General features: G+C 46.5%; 1 pseudogene; it reads left to right on the top strand.

The window, feature by feature from the left end:
• LOC111971958 (transcription factor SOX-6-like) overlaps positions 1-22,824 on the top strand; it is a 212,050-nt pseudogene that overhangs the window by 112,292 nt on the left and 76,934 nt on the right.

The raw sequence follows: 22,824 nt of genomic DNA, 5'->3' as shown, positions 1-22,824 counted from the left end.
CACACACACACACACACACACACACACACCACACACACACACAACACACACAACACCACACAACACACACACACAACACACACACCAACACACCACACACACACACAACACACACACACACACACCACACACACACACCACACACACACACACAGCCAGTGATGCAGAAATCCAAACGCCTATGTTTCTTTGAATTATATATTTTTTTCCCGCATCATTGTGAAGAGCTTGCAAGCAAGCAATTCAAGTAAGTCTAAACCATTGTAATTGGTGCATATGTCAAATACAATTGTATTTTAAATTCAAACCGTTGGATGGTGGATGAAGGAAGAGAAGAAGCCTAGAATTTTACAGAAGGGTAGAAGTAAAGGTAACATGTAGAAGTATAGAGAGGTAGAAGTTTAGAAAAGGGTAGAAGTGTAGAGAGGGTAGAAGTGTAGAGAGGTTAGATGTGTAGAAGTAGAAGTGTAGAGAAGGGTAGAAGTGTAAAAAGGGTAGAAGTGTAGAGAAGGTAGACGTGTGAAAATGTAGAAGTGTAGAGAAGGTAGAAGTGTAAAGTGTAGAGAAGGTAGAGAGTGTAGAAGGTAGAAGTGAAGATAGAGAAGGAGAAGTATAATAAGTAAAGTTAAAGTGAAGCTCAGTAGAAGTGTTGAGGTCTAAATGTTAAGAAAAGGTATAAGGTATAGAAGAATAGAAAGGGTAGAGGTGTGATAGTAGTAAATAGAAAGTAGACGTGTAGAACAGTGATTCTCAATCCTGTCCTGGGACCCAAAGGTGCACATTTTGTTTACACACTACACACCTGATTCAAATCATCTATCCGACGCCTCAATATGCGGTTCAAGTCCATTAGCTTCCGTTTCCACTTTATGTGATTTGAGGAAACCCTATACAGTCTCGCCACCCCAATCCATGTGAGGCAGAGATACAATAGAAGTTGTTTGGGAGCCATCGGGTAACAGGATTGGGGTGGTGGTGGTCAGTTCACAGGTGGTAACAGTGTGGTGGTGGTGGTTGGGTTCACAGTGGTAACAGGGAGTTGGGGTGGTGTTGGGTTCACAGGTGGTAACAGGGATTGGTGGGTGGTTGGGTTCACAGGCGGTAGAGAGGGGGGGTGGTGGGTGGTTCACAGCGGTAGAGAGGTGGGGGTTCAACAGCTGAGTGCAGCGTGTTACTTGATTAACACGTACAAATAGAGCCCACCAAACAGAACAGCACAATAGTCCACTAGAACAGAACAGCACAGAAGAGAATAGTCCACCAGAACAGAACAGAGAGAGAATAGTCACCAGACAGAACAGCACAGAGAGAGAATAGTCCACCAGAACAGAACAGAGAGAGAATAGTCCACTAGAAAGAACAGCACAGAGAAGAGAATAGTCCACCAGAACAGAACAGAAGAGAATAGTCACATAGAACAGAACAGCACAGAGAGAGTGTGTGTGTGTGTGTTTCCCTTTGTAATCCGTTATAGTCTACAAGCGTTGGAGCTTTTTGCATGTTTGATGCCTCATCGGGGGTCATAGCAGGCTTTCTTGTATGTGTCATTGCCTGTGTCTCTTTCCTTGTAAGCAGTAGTGCTAGCCTTTAGTCCAGCATGGMTATTGCCTGTGAACCATTTTTTTTTTGGTTTTTATACGTTCGTATAATTACTGTGGGGACGACTTGGTCTACAGATTTATTGATGAAGCCCSTGACTGATGTGGTAAACTCCTCAGTGCTATCAGATGAATCCCRGAACATAWCCYWGTCTGTACCAGCAAAACAGTCTGGTAGCCTCRCGTCTGCTTCATCAGACCACTTACGTATTGAGCACATCACTGGTACTTCCTGTTTGAGCTTTTGTTTGTAAACAAGAACCAGGAGAATAGTGGTCAGATTTGCCGAAGGGAGGACGAGGTAGGGCCTTGTATGCATTTCTGTGGTTAAAATATAAGTGGTCTACCGTTTTACTGCCCCTAGTGGCGCAGGAAACGTGTTGGTAAAATTGAGGTAGAAAGTTGGAAGCTTGTGGGTTAATGGTTGATCAGTTGACTAGGTGGTACAGAGAGACTAGTATGCTACCACACCCTTCAGCCAGCCTCCATCCACCCTCTGTAGAATAGCTGCTTGCAGGCATTCTCCAAACGTGGGCAGGATTAAGTTGCACCAAGATGCTGATCTTGGGTCATTTTTGCATTTACCCCACTAATGGTTAAGGGTAAGATCGGGTAAGGTTGGCAGATCCTAGATCTGTACCTAGGAGAAATGTCACCCTGGAGCCCGTGGCCGGTAGATCCAACAAAAGCGAGAGGAAGAGCAGGTGTCATCTGACAGATGAAAATAGTGTCTCAGTAACGGACACCGTGCTAACACACCACAACACCACAACACACACACACACACACAACACACACAACACACAACACACACACACAACAACACAACACACAACACCACACCACAACACAACACACACAACACACATCTGACTTGGCCTCTAATGTTTTACAGCAATTAGATCTTTAGTGCTAGCTGCTACAGTACACACCTGGCCTGTTTTACTCTTGTAGTGGCTAGCTGGCTATAAACAGTAACACACCTGGCCTGTTTACTCTTGTAAGTGGCTAGCTTGGTACAGTACACACACTGGCCCTGTTTTAACTCTTGTAGTGGGCTAGCTGGCCATAGCAGTACACACCTGCCTGTTTACTCATTGTAGTGCTAGCTGGCTACAGTACACCCTGGCCTTGTTTTTACTCTTGTAAGTGGCTTAGCTGGCTACAGTAACACCTGGCCTGTTTAACTCTTGTATGGCTAGGCTGTCATAACCACCGGCTGTCTCTATGCCAGCTCAATCCACGGGTCGCTTGATGGCTACCTGGCTCTACTGCTTTTACTCTTGTAGTGGCCTAGCTGGCTAGTACAGGCTGTTTTACTTTATCAGGGCAAGTCTGGCCTGTTTTACTCTTGTAGTGATGCTACAGCTGGTTCTCTGGCTAACAGTACACACCTGCCTGTTTTACTCTTGTAAACGTGGCTGCTGGACTACAGTACACACCTGGCCTGTTTTACTCTTGTGTGGCTAGATGGCTACAGTACAACTGGCCTGATTTTACTCTTGTATGGCTAGCTGGCTACAGAACACCTGGCCTGTTTTACTCTTGTAGTGGCTAAGCTGGCTACACAGTACACACCTTGGCTGTTTTACTCTTGTAGTGCTAGCTGGCTACATACCACCTGGCCTGTTTTTACTCTTGTAGTGGCTAGCTGGCTACAGTACACACCTGGCTGTTTACTCTTGTAGTGGCTAGCTGGCTACAGTAACACACCTGCCTGTTTTTACTCTTGTCAGTGGCTAGCTGGTACATACACACCTGGCTGTTTTACTCTTGTAGTGGCTAGCTGGCTACAGTACACACCTGGCCTGTTTTACTCTTGTAGTGGCTAGCTGCTACAGTACACACCTGGCCTGTTTTACTCTTGTAGTGGCCTAGCTGGCTACAGTACACACCTGGCCTGGTTTTAATCTTGTAGTGGCTAGCTGGCTACAGTACACAACCTGGCTGTTTACTCTTGTAGTGGCTAGCTGGCTACAGTACACACCTGGCCTGTTTTACTTTGTAGTGGCTAGCTGGCTAACATACACACTGGCCTGTTTTACTCTTGTAGTGGCTAGCTGGCTACAGTACACACCTGGCCTGTTTTACTCTTGTAGTGGCTAGCTGGCTACAGTACACACCTGGCCTGCGTTTTACTCTTGTAGTGCTAGCTGCTACAGTACACACTGCCTGTTTTACTTTGAGTGGCTAGCTGGCTACCAGTACACACCTGGCCTGATTTTACTCTTGTAGTGGCTAGTTGTGCTACATACACACCTGGCCTGATTTACTTGAGGCCTAAGCTGCGATACAGTACACACCTGGCACTTTTTACTCTTGTAGTGGCTAGCTTGGCTACAGTACACAACCTGCCTGTTTTACTCTTGTAGGCTAGCTGGCTACAGTACACACTGCTTTACTTTGCTGGACCTGTTTTACTTCTTTGTAGTTGCGTTAGCTTGGCGTTACAGTACACACCTGGCGCTGTTACTCGTTGAGTGGCTACTGGTACAGACACACCGCCTGGTTTACTCGTTGAGCACCCCTGGCTGGCTGGTACTGAGGGCAGCGGCGTACACACCTTGGCCGTGTTTACTCTTTGTGTGTGTGTGTGTGTGTGTGTGTGTGTGTGTGTGTGTGTGTGTGTGTGTGTGTGTGTGTGTGTGTGGTGTGTGTGTGTGTGTGTGGTGTGTGTGGTGTGTGTGTGTGTGTGTGTGTGTGTGTGTGTGTGTGTGTGTGTGTGTGTGGGTGTATGTGTTTGTGGTATGTTTTATGTGTGTGTGTTGCACATGTTTCATCCCAATGGTTAATGCATGATACCTAGAGCACTGACGCCTAACTAGAGGGCTGTCAGGATCCACCAGCCAAATCAACTTCTCCTCCCCTACCACATCAAATGGACTGAGTAGAGAAATAAAATGACAACGACAGCTACCACTACTGTTGCCCCAGCTACTGTTGCCCCAGCTACTGTAGCCCCAGCTAACTGTTGCCCCAGCTACTGTTGTATCAGAAACATACACTATACTTTTATTCGAGGTGGAGTGGGTCAGTACCCAATAATGCAGTTGGAGAGAGAGAACAACTGGACAGAGGATTATGTCAGAGTGAAAGCATAAAACTCAACATACTGTATGTCCAAATACCAAGAGTCAGCCAGAGAGGAAAGGAGAAACACCAGGAAAGGAGAAACACCAGGAGTACAGGCCAGAGAGGAAAGGAAGAAACACCAGAGTCAGGCCAGAGAGGAAAGGAGAAACACAGGAGTCAGGCCAGAGAGAAAGGAGAAACACCAGAGTCAGCCAGAGAGGAAAGGAGAAACACCAGGATCAGCCAAGAGGGAAGGAGACAGATCAGGCCAGAGGGAAAGGAGAAACACCAGGAGTCAGGCCAGAGAGGAAAGGAGAAACACCAGGAGTCAGGCCAGAGAGGAAAGGAGAAACACCAGGAGTCAGGCCAGAGAGGAAGGAGAAACACCAGGAGTCAGGCCAGAGAGGAACGAGAAACACCAGGAGTCAGGCCAGAGAGAAAGAGAAACACCAGAGCAGGCCAGAGAGGAAAGAGACAACACCAGGAGTCAGCAAGAGAAAGGAGAAAACACAGGAGTTCAGGCCAGAGAGGAAAGGAGAAACAACCAGAGAGAAGGCCAGAGAGGAAAGGAGAAACACCAGGAGTCAGGCCAGAGAGGAAAAGAGAAACACCAGGAGTCAGGCCAGAGAGGAAAGGAAAACAGGAGCAGCCAGAGAGGAAAGGAGAAACACACAGGAGTCAGGCCAGAGAGGAAAGAGAAACACCAGGAGTCAGCCAGAGAGGAAAGGAGAAACACCAGGAGTCAGGCCAGAGAGGAAAGGAGAAAACACCAAGAGTCAGGCCAGAGAGAAAGGAGAGATCCACTCTTTAACACACACCACACACACACACACACACACACACACCACAACACACACACACACACACACACACACACACACACACACACACACACACACACACACACACAACACACACAACCACACACACACACAACACACACACACACACACACATCCAAAATCATGGTTAGGACAACTGCTGGTGTGTGTGTGTGAGCGGTGCGTGCTTGCTACCAGGTGTGTATGGAGAGATGGAGCAAGAGAAAGACAAGGATGATATCTCTCCTCTCTACAAGTGGTGATCTCATGGGAGGCTGCTGTAGCAGTAAATGCTGGCTCTAAGCTCCTGGCAGTGCCTCCCTCAGGACTGTTGATGCTTGCCTGCTGCACACCGTCACACGCCTGTGGTTTCTGTTAAACACCATAAACACTTGCTTTGGCACAACGCTGAGGCAGCCAGGGTGATAAAAAGTCTGTTTACACCAAGCACAATCTCTGATACTTGGCGGCCCAACAGATTTACAATGACAGCTCTGCCTGTGTGTGTTGGGGTCTGTGTGTCTGTGTGTCTTGTCTGTGTGTGCGTGTGTGTCCTCTTCTCCTCCCTATTTTCTTCCTCCTCCCACTCATCTCTTATCTCTTCTTCTTCCTCCTCCCTTCTTCTCTTCCTCTTCATCACCCTCCGTTTCTTCCCTCTTCATTCCCTTTCCCTTCTCCCTCTCTCTCCCTTCTCCCTCTCTCTGCCTTCCCTCTCTTCTCCTTATCTCTCCCCTTATCTCTCGCACTTATCTCTCCACTTCTCCCTCTCTCATTCTCTCTCCTTCGCTCCCTCTCTCTCCCTCGCTCCCTCTCTCTCCCTCGCTCTCCCCTTCCCCTATCTTTCCCCTTCTCCCTCTCTCCCCTTCTCCTCTCTCTCTTCCTTCTCCCTCTCTCTCTTCCCTTCTCCCTCTCTCTCTTCCCTTCTCCATCTCTCTCTTCCTTCTCCTCTCTCCTCTTCCCTTCTCCCCTCTCTCTCTTCCCTTCTCCCTCCACTTCCCTTCTCCCTCTCTCTCCTTCTTCCCTCTCCTCTCCCTTCTCCCTCCCCTCTCTCTCTCCCTCTTTCTCTCCCTTCTCCCTCCCCTCTCCCTCTCTCTCTCCCCCCTCTCCCCTTCTCCTCCCCCTCTCCTCCCCCCTCCCCCCCCTCCCCCCATTCTCCCCCTCTCCCCCTCTCTTACCCTTCTCCTTCTCTCCCCTTCTCCCTCTCTTCTCCCTCTCCCTCTTTCTCTCCTCTCTCTCTCCCTTTCTCCCTCTTCTCCTCTTCTCTCTCTCCTCTCTCTCCCTCTCTGTCCTCTCTCTCCCTTCCCCCCTCTCTTCTCCCTTCTATCTCTCTCCTCTCACCCTTCTCACCTCTCTCCTCTTCTTCCTCTCTCCTCTCTCCTCTCTCACCTCTCTCCCCTTCTCCCTCTATCCCTCTCGCTCCCCTTCTTCCTCTCTCCCCTTCTCCCTCTCTTCCATTCTCTGGACTTTGTTCACAAGTCGTTTATCAGCTGAATAGCCCCTCTACGTTGGGAAGGTGTGGACAGTGTGGTATTTTTATCCATTCCCCAATCTAAACATCACTTGATCCTCACTCTGTAGGGTTAAGAAAGGAGGGAGAGATAGAGACCCATCTAGGGTAAAACACATCTCATCCTCCTTTCCTCCTCTCTTCTCCTCTCCATCCTCATTTACTCCTCTCTTCTCCTCTCCATCCTCATTTCCTCCTCTCTTCTCCTCTCCATCCTCATTTACTCCTCTCTTCTCATCCTCATTTACTCCTCTCTTCTCCTCTCCATCCTCATTTCCTCCTCTCTTCTCCTCTCCCTCCTCATTTACTCCTCTCTTCTCCATCCTCATTTACTCCTCTCTTCTCCTCTCCATCCTCCTGTGTCTCGCGCTCCCTTCTTCCTCCTTTTCTCTTCAGATGTTCATCAGTGTGGGGGGGTATAAATCGTATAAACCCCCCCCACACACACATGCACACACACGCGCACACACAGACACGCACGTTTCCCTCGTACAGCGCCAAAGCACAGATGTAGAGTAGAGTTACAGGTTGTATTTTCTTCCCTAAGTGCGTCTATAAATCCTCCCTCTAATTGTGTTTTATGCGAGGCCTGTATGTTTAGCTCTCATAGTGGGAGAAAGACACTCTTCCCTTGGTTGTAAATAGTCTACCAAATATATACAGTACATGTCAAGCTAGGCGTCCTTTCAGGTTGAGAAGACAAATTATCAACAAATTACAGAGGATTTTGACGGCAAAATTGCATCTTGTTATTAGGAGTTGGACTTCCATGTTTTGAGTACACAGGCCTTTTGGAAGGCCTTTTGGAATTTGAAATATGTTTTGAAGTTCGCCTCTTTTGTAAGCATTTACATTCTGTTTCTTATGGGCTGCATCTCATACATAGTGCATTACTTTGGTTAAAAGTAGTGCACTACATAAGGAATAGGGTGCTATTGGGAACCAACCATTGCCTCCCTTTAATTGACCATTGTTCGTGTTCATCCCATGTGATCCCGCACAGCATGAATTTATTTACAATAATCATAATCCAGTGTTAACATGCTAGGCTTTAATGGGGCTGAATAACTTGTGTCTCAAATGGTCAAAAGTAGTGCACTACATAGGGAATAGGGTGCCATTTGGGACACACTTCAAGTTAGTTGTATTCCCCCTTTTGAGAGCCTCATGACCACAATAGCCTATGCGCAAACTTCTCAAACAAAAAATTAAGCCATTCAAATGCCCATGTGCTTATGAATACTTGTCCTTTTGTTAGGATCTAGTCCCACAGATGAGCCATTGTCCACTTAACCATTTTTTATMTAGAAAATCCCTTTGGGGGGTTTCCATACTGGAAGAGAAGAATGCCTTCTTGACTGCTTGACGTCTCCGATATCTCTCTCTCTCTCTCATACACACTGGGGGCATAGAGATGAATGCTGAGCATAATATTCAGAGAATCTAAAGAGACCCATTGAGAGATTTAGTGGAGTGGTTTCCATCGCATTCTGCTTAGCCAATAACATGTACCTTGATTGACAGAACCAGGATACTATCTTGTGTGTCCCTCTCCTCCTCTCTCCTCCTGTAGAGTCGTCCTGTATGGAGAGACTTCTGTCTAAGGACTGGAAAGACAGGATGGACAGACTGAATGCCAGCAAGCTCCTAGGAGAGGTCAAAGGTGAGACTTTGCATCAAAGATGGCTGTTATTCACCGGGTATCCCCCACTCTATTGTAGTTACACTGCATTTGGAAAGTATTCAGACCCCTTAACGTTACAGGCTTATTATAGAATATATTAAATAAAAAACAACCTCATCAATCTACACATAATGCCCCATAATGACGAAGCAAAAACTGTTTTTTAGAAATGTTAGCTAATTTATTTACATAAGTRTTCAGACCCTTTGCTATGAGAAATTGAGCTCAGGTGCATCCTGTTTCCATTGATCATCCTTGAGATGTTTCTGCAACTTGATTGGCGTCCACCTGTGGTAAATTCWATTGATTGGACATKATTTGGAAAGGCACAAACCTGTCTATATAAGGTTCCACAGCTGACAGTGCATGTCAGAGCAAAAACCAAGCCATGAGGTCGAAGGAATTGTCCGTAGAGCTCTGAGAAAGGGTTGTGTCGAGGCACAGATCTGGGAAAGGGTAGCAAAACATTTCTGCAGCACTCAATGTCCCCAATAACACAATGGCCTCCATCTTAAATGGGAGAAGTTTGGAACCACCAAGACTCTTCCTAGAGCTGTTCACCTGGCCAAACTGAGCAATCGAGGGAGAAGGGCCTTGGTCAGGGAGTTGACCAAGAACCCGATGGTCACTCTGACAGAGCTCTAGAATTCCTCTTTGGAGTTAGGAGAACCTTCCAGGAGGACAACCATYTYTGCAGCACTCCACCAATCAGACCTTTATGATAGAGTGACCAGACGGAAGCCACTCCTCAATAAAAGGCACAACAGCCAACTTGGAGTTTGCAAAAAAGGCACCTAACAGACTCTCAGACCATGAGAAACAAGATTCTCTGGTCTGATGAAACCAAGATTGAACTCTTTGGCCTGAATGCCAAGCGTCACGTCTAGAGGAAACCTGGCAACATCCCTATGGTGAAGCATGATGGTGGCAGCACCATGCTGTGTGGATGTTTTTCAGCGGCAGAGGCTGGGAGACTAGTCAGGATCGAKGGAAAGATGAACGGAGCAAAGTATAGAGAGATCCTTGATGAAAACCTGCTCCAGAGCSCTCAGGACCTCAGACTGGGGYRWAKGTTCACMTTCCAACAGGACAAYGACCCTAAGCACACWGCCAAGACAACGCAGGAGTGGCTTTAGGACAAGTCTCTGAATGTCCTTGAGTGGCCCAGCCAGAGCCTAGACTTGAACCTGATCGAACATCTCTGGAGAGAACTGAAAATAGCTGTGCAGCAACGCTCCCCATCCAACCTGACAGAGCTTGAGAGGATCTACAGAGAAGAATAGGAGAAACTTCCCAAATACAGGTGTGCCAAGCTTGTAGCGTCATACCCAAGAAGACTCGAGGCTGTAATCGCTGCCAAAGGTGYTTCAACAAAGTRCTGAGTAAAGGGTCTGAATACTTATGTAAGCATTCTTTTCATGTCCAGGTTGTAATTATAACTTTGATTAAATGTATGTATGAAAAAGCAGTCCACTTTCTAATGCGTGTATTCCTCAGCAGTAACTTTGACAAGCCTATTCATGAGGTGGGGTAAATGCTCTTATGTGCAAAGTAAGCAAATCCAAATTTGTAGTTAGGAAAGCTAACTGATTTCAGTGTGTTGTATTCAATTCAAACGCCCATTAGGACTAGCTTGTGAATAGACACAGGTGGAGGAGGGTTACATAGAATCGCACACAGGCATGTTTTAGCTTATGGGTTGAAAACTTGAATATCATATCAATTATGCTTTTACACACACACACACACACACACACACACACACACACACACACAGAGAGAGAGAGAAAAAGCCTCATCCATTAGTTGACGAGGCACAAGGTCTACTGCTTCATTAGCATGCAAACTAAGAGGCTTTAACGCATTAAGACCCACAGCGTGTTGAATGATGATTCAACAAGTGCTTTAGTGTGGTTAACATCTATACAATTCTACACATGCTTTTATGATTGGCCGTGAGGCTGTATATTGTATGAAAGCTGACTTTCAGAGATGACTGTCTTTACACCCATACCCACGTGGGCATGCACGAACGCACACCCCAGTGGAGGCTGGTGGGAGGAGCTTATAGGAGGACTGGCTCATTGTAATGGCTGGAATGGAATAAATGGAATGGTATCAAACATGTGGAAACCAAATGTTTGATAACATTCCATTTATTCCATTTCAGCTTTTACAATGAGCTCGTCCTCCTATAGCTCCTCCCACCAGCCTCCACTGACACACACATACACACAGTGGATGGGAATTATTTGATTTGAAACAGTTCCCTTTTTATTTCACCATACTTCAGTCCTCCTCAGTGTCTGAGTAACACGGGCACAGGCTTATTATATCTGATAAAACAATAAAAAAAGATAAGTAATAACTGATATCCTGCTGCAAAATCATCCAAGAATCTAAAAACATCTTACGCAACATGTTTCAGACATAATTCTCCTGGCATGGTAAAAAAAAAAAAAAAAGGAAGAAAAGACTGTTTAGGATAGATGCAGTGAAATGTGTTGTTTTACAGGGTCAGTCATAGTAGTACGGCGGCCCTGGAGCAGATTAGGGTTACGTACCTTGCTCAAGGCCACATCGACAGATTTCTTTGGTTACTGCCCCAACACTCTAGCCGCTAGGATGAAAAGTTCGATTGAGGGAGATAACATTATGWATGCGTCCCAAATGGCACCCTATTCCCTACATTGTGCACTACTTATGAACAGAGCCCTATAGGTCCTGGACAGAAGTAGTGCACTATATAGGGAATARGGTGCCATTTGGRATACAACCCATGGGATTCAACCAGCTTTCTGAATCCAAACCTCTCATTCCTCATCAATCTGCTCCTTCTTAGCGGCACTCTGAAAGGGCCATTTAGATTGCCCACTTAGAAATGGCAGCATTTCCCCTGCAGATAACGTAAAAAATACACAGAAATTGGAACAGGATTGTCATTGAGCCTCCTCACTTCAACTCTCATACTTAAGCAGCTGGAGCTGTCTCTCTCTCGTATTCATTTTCTCTACGTCTCTCTTTTTGTCTCGCTTCCACTCTTCGGTCTCGCTCTCTCTCTTCTCTCTCCTCCTCTTCTCTCTCTCTCTCTCTCTCTCTCTCTCTCTCTCTCTCTCTCTCTCTCTCTCTTCTCTCTCTCGTCTTCTCTCCTCTCTCTCTCTCTCTCTCTCTCTCTCTCTTCTCTCTCCTCCTCTCTCTCTCCTCTCTCTGTCTCTCTTCCTCTTCTCTCCTCTCTCTCTCTGGTCTCTCTCCTCTCTCTCTCTTCTCTCTCTCTCTCTCTCTCTCCTCTCTCCCTCTCTCTCTCTCTCTCTCTCTCTCTCTCCTCTCTCTCTCTCTCTCTCTCTCATCTCTCTCTCTGTCTCTCTCTCTCTCTCTGTCTCTCTCTCTTCTCCCTCTCTCTTTCCCTCTCTCACTCTCTCTCTCTTATACACAGAGCACTCTGTTCCACCAGCTGTGTCCTCACTCCAAAACACTGTGATTCAATTCAAACGGCCGACTCACTTCTTAATGCTCGACATGGAACAGGGACTAACCACTGAGAGAGATAGATGGATAGATATAGGACTGTTTTGCTGTGAATCACACACAACACAATCAACATATTTGTTCATTCACAGTTATCTTTAGTCTTGACGAATCTTACAATATTCTCCCTGATTTGTCCTCCCGTTGGCCTGAGAAAACCTGTGTAATAGAGTGTCCGGTAACATTAGTGTACCACTCTTGGGTTTGAATCTGTGCCGTTTAGTTGTTTTTCTTGATAAAGGTTTAGGGAAGGAACCAGCCTAATATACAGAAGCAGTTGAGGTTCATTGACTATCTATCATCTATTGAAGGTGGTCTACATACAGTGAGTGGACAGTTTATTAGGTACACCCATCTAGTACCGGGTCGGACCTAGGGCTGTGGTGGTCATAMAATTTTGTCAGCTGGTGATTGTCAAGCAAATAACCACAGGTCTCACGGTAATTGACCGTTAATTAACAAACACTTTTAGGGCCTCCCGGGTGGCGCATTGGTCTAAGGTACTGCATCACAAGCAGTGCTAGAGGTGTTAATACMGATCCGGGTTCGTTCCCGGGCTGTGCCACAACCGGACGTGACCAGTGACCATATGATGTGAAGAAAATGTAGTCTATTTCAGAAGAACAGAATAGCATACTCTGAGTTGTCCTTGTAAGGCCCTGATCTGGCTTTGCAATATGGCTRTGGGCTACACTAGTTCATTTAGCAGACAAGATTTGTGTAGAATTCTGTGGCATTATTTTATAGTATGAAGAATACAATTGAACAAAGCTGAATAAAATAGAAAGGACATTTTCTCTAATCGATTTGAGGGAGTGCGCACATGCGGCTATTATGTGTTGAGCGGTTAACAAAGAAAAAGGTTACTTTACAAATTCCCTTCTCCCGGCTGCATGCCGAAGCACCCACCTCTCACTCACATGGCTCTCCGTCACGTGATCGGGTCTTTCTCACAGGCTACAAGTGAAGACGGACACATCGGGGATGCAACTGCACGCGTCATTATCCAATTCCGAGGCGCATATTGAAGATATTGGAAGAACTGTCCACATTTACTTTTTGTCAGCCAACAAGATGAGTAGGCCTAACGAACAGCCAAAGGACTAGACTATAGCAATCTACTAGTGCCCATAGTACAAAAATTAACCTATTCTGTAAGATAAATAATTATTACAAACATAGTCTGGGACAGTTGTGGGATGCGATAGATCCCAAATTAATACAACCACTAGCATAAAATAACCTGTTCAAGCAGTTGCCATACCAAGCGGTGATGCAGCCAGTCAAGATGCTCTCAATGGTGCAGCTGTAGAACATTTTGACGATCTAAGGGCCCATGCCAAATCTTTTCAGCCTCCTGAGGGGGAAGAGCCATTGTTGTGCCCTCTTCACCACTGTGTTGATATGTGTGKACCATGATAGTTCCTTAGTGATATGGACACCGATAAACTTGAAGCTCTCGACCCGTTCCACAACAGCCCCTTCGATGTGGATGGGGGCGTGCTCGGCCCTCCATTTTCTGAAGGCTGTAGGCTGTCTCATTGTCGCCGGTGATCGAGCTTATAACCTTTGTGTTGTCTGCAAATGTAATGATGGTGTTGGAGTCGTGCATGGCCACGCAGTTGTAGGTGAACAGTGAGTACAGGAGGGGACTAAGCACGCACCCCTGAGGGGCCCCCGTGTTTAGGGTCAGCATGATGGATGTGTTGTCGCCGAACCACACTACTTTGGGGTGGCCCGTCAGGAAGTCCAGGATCCAGTTCAGACGGAGGTGTTTATTCCCATGGTCGTTAGCTTAGTGATGAGCTTGGAGGGCACAGTGGTGTTGAACACTGAGCTGTAGCCAATGAACAACATTCTCACGTAGGTGTTCCTTTTGTCCAGGTGGGAAAGGGCAGTGTGGAGTGCAATAGAGATTACGTCATCTGTGGATCTGTTAGGATGGTATGCGAATTGGAGTGGGTCCAGGGTGTCTGGGATGATTGTGTTTATGTGAGCCATGACCAGCCTTTCAAAGTTATTCATGGCTACAGATGTGAGTGCTACGGGACGATAGTCATTTAGACAGGTTACCTTGGCGTGCTTGAGCACGGGGACTATGGTGTTCTGCTTGAAACATGTAGRTATTACAGACTGGGTCAGAGAGAGGTTGAAAATGTCAGTGAAGACACTTGCCAGCTGGTCAGCGGATGCTCTGAGTAATCGTCCTGGTAGTCTGTCTGGCCCTGCTGCCTTGTGAATGTTAACCTGTTTAAAGGTTACACATCAGGTACGGAGAGCGTGACCACACAGTCGTCTGGAACAGCTGGTGCTCTCATGTATAGTTCAGTGTTTCTAGCCTCGAAGCACGCATAGAAGGTATTTAGATTGTCTGGTAGGCTCTCATCCCTGGACAGCTCGCGGCTGGGTTTCCCTTTSTAATCTGCGATAGTTTGCAAACCCTCGCACATCCAACGAGCGTCAGAGCCAGTGTAGTAGGGTTTGATCTTGGTCCTGTAGTTACACTTTGCCTGTCTGGTAGTTTGTTGGAGGGCATAACAGGATTTCTTATAAGCGTCCGGATTATGGCAGTTCTAGCCTTTAGCTCAGTGTGGATGTTGTTTGTAATCCATGTCTTCTGGTTGGGATATGTGCGTACGTCACTGTGGGGACAACGTCGTCGATGCACTTAATGAAGCCGATGAAAGATGTGGTAAACTCCTCAGTGCCATCAGAAGAATCCCTGAACATATTCCAGTCTGTGCTAGCGAAACTGTCCTGTAGCTTAGCATCCGCTTCATCAGACCACTTCCATATTGAGCACGTCACTGGTACTTCCTGTTTGAATTTTTGCTTGTAAGCAGCAATCAGGAGGATAGAGTTATGGTCAGATTTGCCAAATGGAGGGCGATGGAGAGCTTTCTATGCACCTCTGTGTGTGGAGAATAGGTGATCTAGAGTTTTTTCACCTCTAGTTGCACATGTGACATGCTGGTAGAAATGAGGTAAAACGGATTTCAGTTTTCCTTCATTAAAATCACTGGCCACTAGGAGCGCCGCATCTGGATGAACATTTTCTGGTTAGCCTCCACTGGGGTGTGCGTTCGTGCATGCCCACGTGGGTATGGGTGTAAAGACAGTCATCTCTGAAAGTCAGCTTTCATACAATATACAGCCTCACGGCCAATCATAAAAGCATGTGTAGAATTGTATAGATGTTAACCACACTAAAGCACTTGTTGAATCATCATTCAACACGCTGTGGGTCTTAATGCGTTAAAGCCTCTTAGTTTGCCCTATACAATTCGCTGAGTACGGTCTCAGTGCCAGCATTGGTTTGAGGTGGTAAATAGACAGCTATGAAAAATATAGATGAAAACTCTCTTGGTAAGTAGTGTGGTCTACAGCTTATCATGAGGTATTTTAACTCAGGCGAGCAGAACCTCGAGACTTCCTTAATATTAGAGATTACGCACCAGCTGTTGTTAACAAAGAGACACACACCCCCTCCTCTTCTTCCCCGACGCAGCCGTTCTGTCCTGCCGATGAATTGAAAAAAACGTCTAGATTTATATTGACCATGTCCTTGTTCAACCACGACTCAGAGAAACATTGAATATTAGTTCTTCAGATCACGTTGATAGGATAGTCTCGAACGGAGCTCATCCAGTTTGTTCTCCTGTGATTGCACGTTCGCCAATAGCACGGGGGTTAGAGGCAATTTATTCACTCTTCGACGTAGTCTCGTCAGGTATCCCGCACGCCGGTCTCTATAGCGCCGTCTCCTCATTCGAGTGTCGGAATTTGGGCCTGGTCCGCGATAATCAATRTGTCTTTCGCCTCTGACTCCTCGTCCAAATGGAGGTTAGTGATAGCTGTTCTGATGTCCAGAAGCTCTTTTCGGGTCATAAGAAATGATGGCGGAAACAATGTGTACAAAAAAAAGTTACGATAGTCTAAGAAAAATAGAATACAAAATAACACAATTGGTCTGAAGCCCGTAAAATGGTCGCCATTCCCTCCGACTCATTGCACTTATAGAAGAAGGAAGGTAGAGGATGATGTCAATTTCCCCTGGGCTTCATCCATCCTCAGGCTTTTATCGTTACAGCAAGAGGTCCATAAAGGATGTATCCCGAATGGACCCCTATTCACTTCATAGTGCACTACTTTGGACCATCATAGTCAATAGATGGAACATAGAGTCTTCACGTGTATTCCGGTGAACATTGGATAATGTCTAATGTATTTGACCATCTGCAATTTGAGCGGCAGTTAGCCTAGGTTAGAGGGGCGGGGCTGCTACTGAAAGGTTGCTGGTTTGATTCCAGGACCGGGCGGAAAAAATCTGAGAAGTTTTGAGGCAACTATTAGAGGGTTTTGCATGTTACAAATCATAGAAAGATCTRCTGCTGTTGTGCCTTTGAAGAAAATGTCTGTCTCGTATGGATTCATAAAGTATTCTTCTTTAATTCAATAACATATATTTATAATGTAGAGTATAATGGGCAATGTATTACTCTTTACATGCAGTGGAGAATGGATGAATGGAATGGAAAAGTGAACCATTGTTAACCAGATCTGGATGCATGCCAAATGGCATCCTGTACCTTATATAGTGCACTATAATTGTCCAGAGCCCTATGGGGCCCTGGTCGAAAGTAGTGCACTATGTAGGGAATAAGGTGTCATTTGGAATGCATCCCTACAGATGCACTAATATCACTCTTTTACCTAGTCTAAGATACAGTCCACCCCAGTCCTTTTCTATACCAACTGTAGGAAGGAGAGGTCGCGGCAACACAAGTGGCACAGTTCAGAGATGGGAGACCTTGAATGGAATATAGCAGATAGAAAATGATCATGTTTACATTCATATCTCACTTATGTGAGGTGAGTCATGGATGTATGTTTTCTCTCTCTCGCTCTTTCTCCTCTCCTCTCTTTCTTTCATACCACTTTCTCTCTTTATTTTTTTCTCCTCTCTCTCTTCTCCTCTCTGTCTCGGTCCCTCTCTCGTCTTTATTCCTCCTCTCTCTCTCATTCCTCTCTCTCCTCTCTCCCCACAAAATCAAAATCTCCTCTCTCCATCTCTCTCTCTCTCTCTCCTCTGGTTTCTTCTTGTCCTCTCTCGTCTGTTCTTCCTTCTCTCTCTCTGTTTTCTCTCTCTCCCCTCTCTCTCCCCTCCTCTGTTGTCTCCCCTCTTCTCTGTCTCTTCTGTCTGATTCTATTTCCTTCTGTCTCTTCTCTCCCCTCTTCTTTCTCTCTCCCCTCTCTCCTTTCTCTCTCTCTCTCTCTGTTTCTTCACCTCTTCTCACTTTCTGTTTCCCCCTCTTTTTTCGTGTCTGTTCCCCTCCTTTCTTTTCTCCCTGCCCCTCAGGTCTTTCTCACCCTCCTTTCTTCTGTCTCATCCTCCTCTTCTCTCCATCCCCTCCTCCCTCTCTCTCTCTTTTCCCCCTTCTCTCCTCTCTCTTCTTCTTCTCTCTCCATCTCCTCTCTCTTCTCCCTCCACACACTCTCTCTCTCTCTTTCCTTCTCCTCCCTCCTCCCCCCCTCCCTCCCTCCCCTCCCTCCTCCCTCCTTCTCCCCCACTCTCGCTCTCACTTTTTCTCTCCGTCAGGTACCCCAGAGAGTTTGGAGGAGAAAGGAGCGGCAGCTGTCCACCATGATTCGGTCAGCTTATCAGCCTGCGGGAGCAGCTCCTGGCGCCCACGACGAGCAGAAGAAGATGGCGCGGTCACAGATGGAGAAACAGAGGCAGCAAATGGAGCTGGCCCGCCGCAGCAGGACCAGGTGTGTGTGTGGTGTGTGTTGGTGTGTGTGGTGTGTGTGGTGTGTGTGTGTGTGTGTGTGTGTGGTGGTGTGGTGTGTGTGTGGTGTGTGTGTGTGTGTGTGTGTGTGTGTGGTGGTAAGTGTGTAAGTGTGTGTGTAAGTGTGTGGTGTAGTTGTGTGTGTGGTGTGTGTGTGTGTGTGTGTGTGTGTGTGTGGGTGTGTGTGTGTGTGTGTGTGTGTTGTGTGTGTGTGTGTGTGTGTAAGTGTGTGTTGTGTGTGTGTGGTGTGTGGTAAGTGTGGTGTAAGTGTGTAGTGTGTGTGTGTAAGTGTGGTGTGTGTTGTGTGTGTGTGTAAGTGTGTGTGTGGTGGTGGTGTGTGTGTGTGTGTGTGTGTGTGTGGGTGTGTGGTGTGTGTGTGTGTGTGTGTGGTGTGTGTGGTGTGTGTGTGTGTGTGTGTTTTTTGAGGGAGTGTCGAGTCTGAACATGTGTGTTGACAAATTATGTTTGGACAAGTTCTTTATTCCCATCACCCTATTATGAGACAACACATTCCATCACATCACAAAAGAAAAGTGAGCATGAGCAGTAGACGGACACATTCCAATATTAGCCTGCTATTTAGCTGTTCAGACATGATGGAATAATGACCTGTATTGACGCCACTGAGAAGGCATGCCTAAATGAATCCTGACACATGTTTGGGTGGGCGACGTCCCGCAATGAACAGCCTGTAATTAAATACATCAAAATAAATATCAAAAAGCAGTTTGTATTCTATTTATTTCTCACTGAGTAGCTGGAGTAAACACGCCACCTTTTGGAGTTTGACCTTGTGACCCAACCGTGTGGTTGGGCAATTCTAGCTGTCAGTCATTGTCCCTGATGACAGKTAGCCGAGGGGGAGTAAGGCTTGTGCCAGTCAGTCGTAAACATGTCAATCTCACTGTCGATAGCGTYTCTTGAACACTTGCTACTGCCAGTGTTACATAATCCACTATGTTCACTTTCGTCTCCCAATATATACATCTTTGTCTCATTTTTGACTCAGCCCTTTCCCCTGATTTTCTCTTGTCCCTCCTGTTGCTGCCCTCTCTGTTCTATCACCTTAAATGTGAAAAATAAATATTTGTTTAAGCTCAAATTCCCTTCTTTCACGTCATCTCTTTGTTCTCCATTCTTTCACGTCATCTTGTCTTTAGTCGTTCTCTTATTTTATAATGTCTTGTTTTTGTCTCATTCTTTTCTCACTCTGTTCTGTCGGTCTTGTATCCTTAGCTTGCTATGTTCAAACTCAAAACTCAAACTTTAAATAATGTTTGCATGGCATTCCCTTTGTTCTGTGGTTTGTCTTTTTCTCCTCAACATCTCACATCTCCTTTTCTCATTCGTGTCTCATTCTCTTCTCACTCCTGCCCTCTCAGATTGCGAGGCAACAGCAGCAGCTCATGCAGCAGCAGCACAAGATCAACGTTCTCCAGCAGCAGATACAGGTCAGTGCTGACTAACGTTCTCCAGCAGCAGATACAGGTCAGTGCTGACTAACGTTCTCCAGCAGCAGAKACAGGTCAGTGCTGACTGCTCACTGTACCTATTCATTCTCTCTTATCTTAGTCATGTGTTCATACACACACGTCCACATGCACACACACGTGTATCAATCAAATCAAATTGTATTTGTCACATGCTTCGTAAACAACCGGTGTAGACGAACAGTGAAATGCTTACTTAAGGGACATCCCAACAATACAGAGACATTTTTTTTTAAATAATAGAAAAATAATAACACGAGGAATAACTACACAATGAGTAACGATTACTTGGCCAATATACACAGGGTACCAGTACAGAGTCAATGTGCAGGGAGGGGTATGAGGTAATTGAGGTAGATATGTACATGTAGGTAGGGGTAAAGTGACTAGGCAACAGGATAGATAATAAATAGTAGCAGCAGCCTATGTGATGAGTCAAAAGAGTTAGTGCAAAAGGGGACAATGCAGATAGTCCGGGTASCTATTTGGTTAGCTATTTAGCTGTCCATTTAGCAGTCTTATGTCTTGGGGGAAGAAGCTGTTCAGGGTGTTGTTGGTTCCAGACTTGGTGCATCGGTACCACTTGCCGTGCAGTAGCAGAGAGAACAGTCTATGATTTGGGTGGCTGGAGTCTTTGACAATTTTTAGGGCCTTCCTCTGACACCACCTGGTATAGAAGTCCTGGATGGCAGGGAGCTTGGCCCCAGTGATGTACTGGGCTTTATGCACTACCCTCTGTAGCGCCTTGGGGTCAGATGCCAAGCAGTTGCCATACCAAGCGGTGAAACAGCCGGTCTAGATGCTCTCAATGGTGCAACTATATAACTTTTTAAGGGTCTGAGGGACCATGCCAAATCTTTTCAGCCTCCTGAGGGGAAAGAGGCATTGTCGTGCCTACATCGCGACTGTGTTGGTGTATAAGTAAGTAGCCTTGCCTGGTGTGAGCCCGGAATGGAGGAGGAGCCTATCTCCTGTTTCTGTAGTGTGAGGCAGCTTGAGTATCCCCCTTGGACAGGACGCTAGTCTATCTCCTGTTTCTGTAGCGTGAGGCAGCTTGAGTATCCCCCTTGGACAGGACGCTAGTCTATCTCCTGTTTCTGTAGCGTGAGGCAGCTTGAGTACCCCCCTTGGACAGGACGCTAGTCTATCTCCTGTTTCTGTAGTGTGAGGCAGCTTGAGTACCCCCTTGGACAGGACGCTAGTCTATCGTAGGGCCTTACCTCCAATCTATCTCCTTAATGCTGAGTGCCTGGTCCCATTTTTATAGTTTTTGGTATGTCTCGGCCAGGGATGGAACTCACAACCTTCCACTCTCATGGCGGACACTCCTTAGTTAATTCCTTAGTGATGTGGACACTGAAGAACTTGAAGCTCTCGACCCGCTCCACTATAGCCCCATCGATGTGGATGGGGGTGTGCTCAGCCCTCAGTTTCCTGTAGTCCATGATCAGCTCCTTTGTCTCAACTGATGTTGAGGGAGAGGTTGTTGTCCTGGCACCACACTGCCAGGCCACGGATCTCTTCCCTATCTCATCATCGTCGGTGTTCAAGAAAGCACTCACAAATATCCACACACACACACACACACACACACACACACCAACACACACCACACACACACACACACCACCACACACACACACCATCACCAACACACACACACACACACACACACACACACACACAACACACACACACACACACACACACACACACACACACACACACTAATCGCTGTAATTGACCTGTTTATAGGGGCTTCATTTGCTGGGTCATGTCTTGATCAATACACTATTGTATCCCTACTATGAGCTTCTCTCTATTACCTCTTCTATTTATCAACCCCGTCTCCTTCCTTTCTCCACACGTTTACTCCTCTAGTTCGCTCAATCATACTGTTCATCTATTTTCCTCTCGCTACAGTACTTGCTACTTCCCCCCCCCGCCACTCCATTTCTCACACTCTTTCACACTCACCTACGAATATCCCCCGCTTGTCTCTTTCATTCTCGTTCCTTCTACCGTAAACTGTTGCAGAGTTTTCTCTCATTCTCCCTCTTCACAAAACTAACTTTTCCAWCTGATCCGTCTTCACCACTGGTGCTTACTGGTTGTAAAGACACTGACCCAGAGAGTCAGCTCACTGTGGCTGGGGAAGGCAGTGAGCAAGGGCCCCTTGTTCTCTGGCGCTCTGGAGGTGTTGTGCTTTTAACAGGGCTTTCTTTTACAATGCCCCACTCTGCTTTTAATAAACCACAGATCTGAGTTCATTAGGACCGGGCCTCAGGGGGAGGGAGGGTGTGTGTGTGTGAGACAGTAAAAATACTAGTCTCTATGATCACACTGCTGCTTTACGGTGTGTTTTAATGTTGTTGAGAGAAGTTTGGTGTTGGCACGTCTGCAGCTGTCAAGAAGTGCAAACATAATCGGCATACAGSAGACCTGGGTTCAAATACTATTTGAAATCTTTCAAATACTTTGAGCGTTTCCTTTAGCCTCCCTGGAGTGTCAGGTGGGCGGGGTTCTACACTTTTCAGACTTCAGACTCTATTTTCTCTATTGTTACAGGCAAGCTCAATCGAGCACAGATTAAGTATTTGAAATAGTTTCAAATAGTATTTTCAACCAGGTGTGTCATACAGTGCCTGTCAATGCATTGTAAATGCTCTTAAACATGCTAAGTCATTTGAAAGAGCTATGTAAACTTTGATTGCATTGAACAATGCCATTGAGCACACATCAACTCCATCATCCCAGACACCCTGGACMCACTCCAATTTGCATACCGCCCCAACAGATCCATAGATGACGCAATCTCAATCRCACTCCACACTGCCCTCWCCCACYTAGATAAGAGGAATWCCTATATGAGAATGCTTTTCATTGACTACAGCTCAGCGTTCAACATCATTGTCCCCTCCAAGTTTGTCACATAGCTTAGGACCCTGGGACTGAACACCTCCCTATGTAACTGGATCCTGGACTTCCTGACGGGCTGACCCCAGGTGGTAAGGGTAGGCAACGTCACCTCCGCCACACTGAMCCTCAACATGGGAGCCCAACAGGGGTGTGTGTTTAGTGCCCTCCTGTACTCCCTGTTCACCCACGACTGCAACTCCAACACCATCATCAAGTTTGCTGATGACACGACGKTGTAKGCCTRATCACCAATGACAATGAGAGAACTGGCGGTCAGAGAACTGGCAGTGTGGTGCCGGAGCAACAACCTCTCCCTCAACGTCAGTAAGACCAAGGAGCTGATCGTGTACTACAGGAAATGGGGGGGGGGGGAACGCCCCCATCCACATCGACGGGTCTGTAGTGAGAGCTTCAAGTTC

This window comes from Salvelinus sp. IW2-2015, linkage group LG13 (assembly GCF_002910315.2).
Source record: "Salvelinus sp. IW2-2015 linkage group LG13, ASM291031v2, whole genome shotgun sequence".
Taxonomy (NCBI): Eukaryota; Metazoa; Chordata; class Actinopteri; order Salmoniformes; family Salmonidae; genus Salvelinus; species Salvelinus sp. IW2-2015.
The sequence above is the reverse complement of the archived record's forward strand: the minus strand, read 5'-3'. Positions and strand labels throughout refer to the sequence as shown.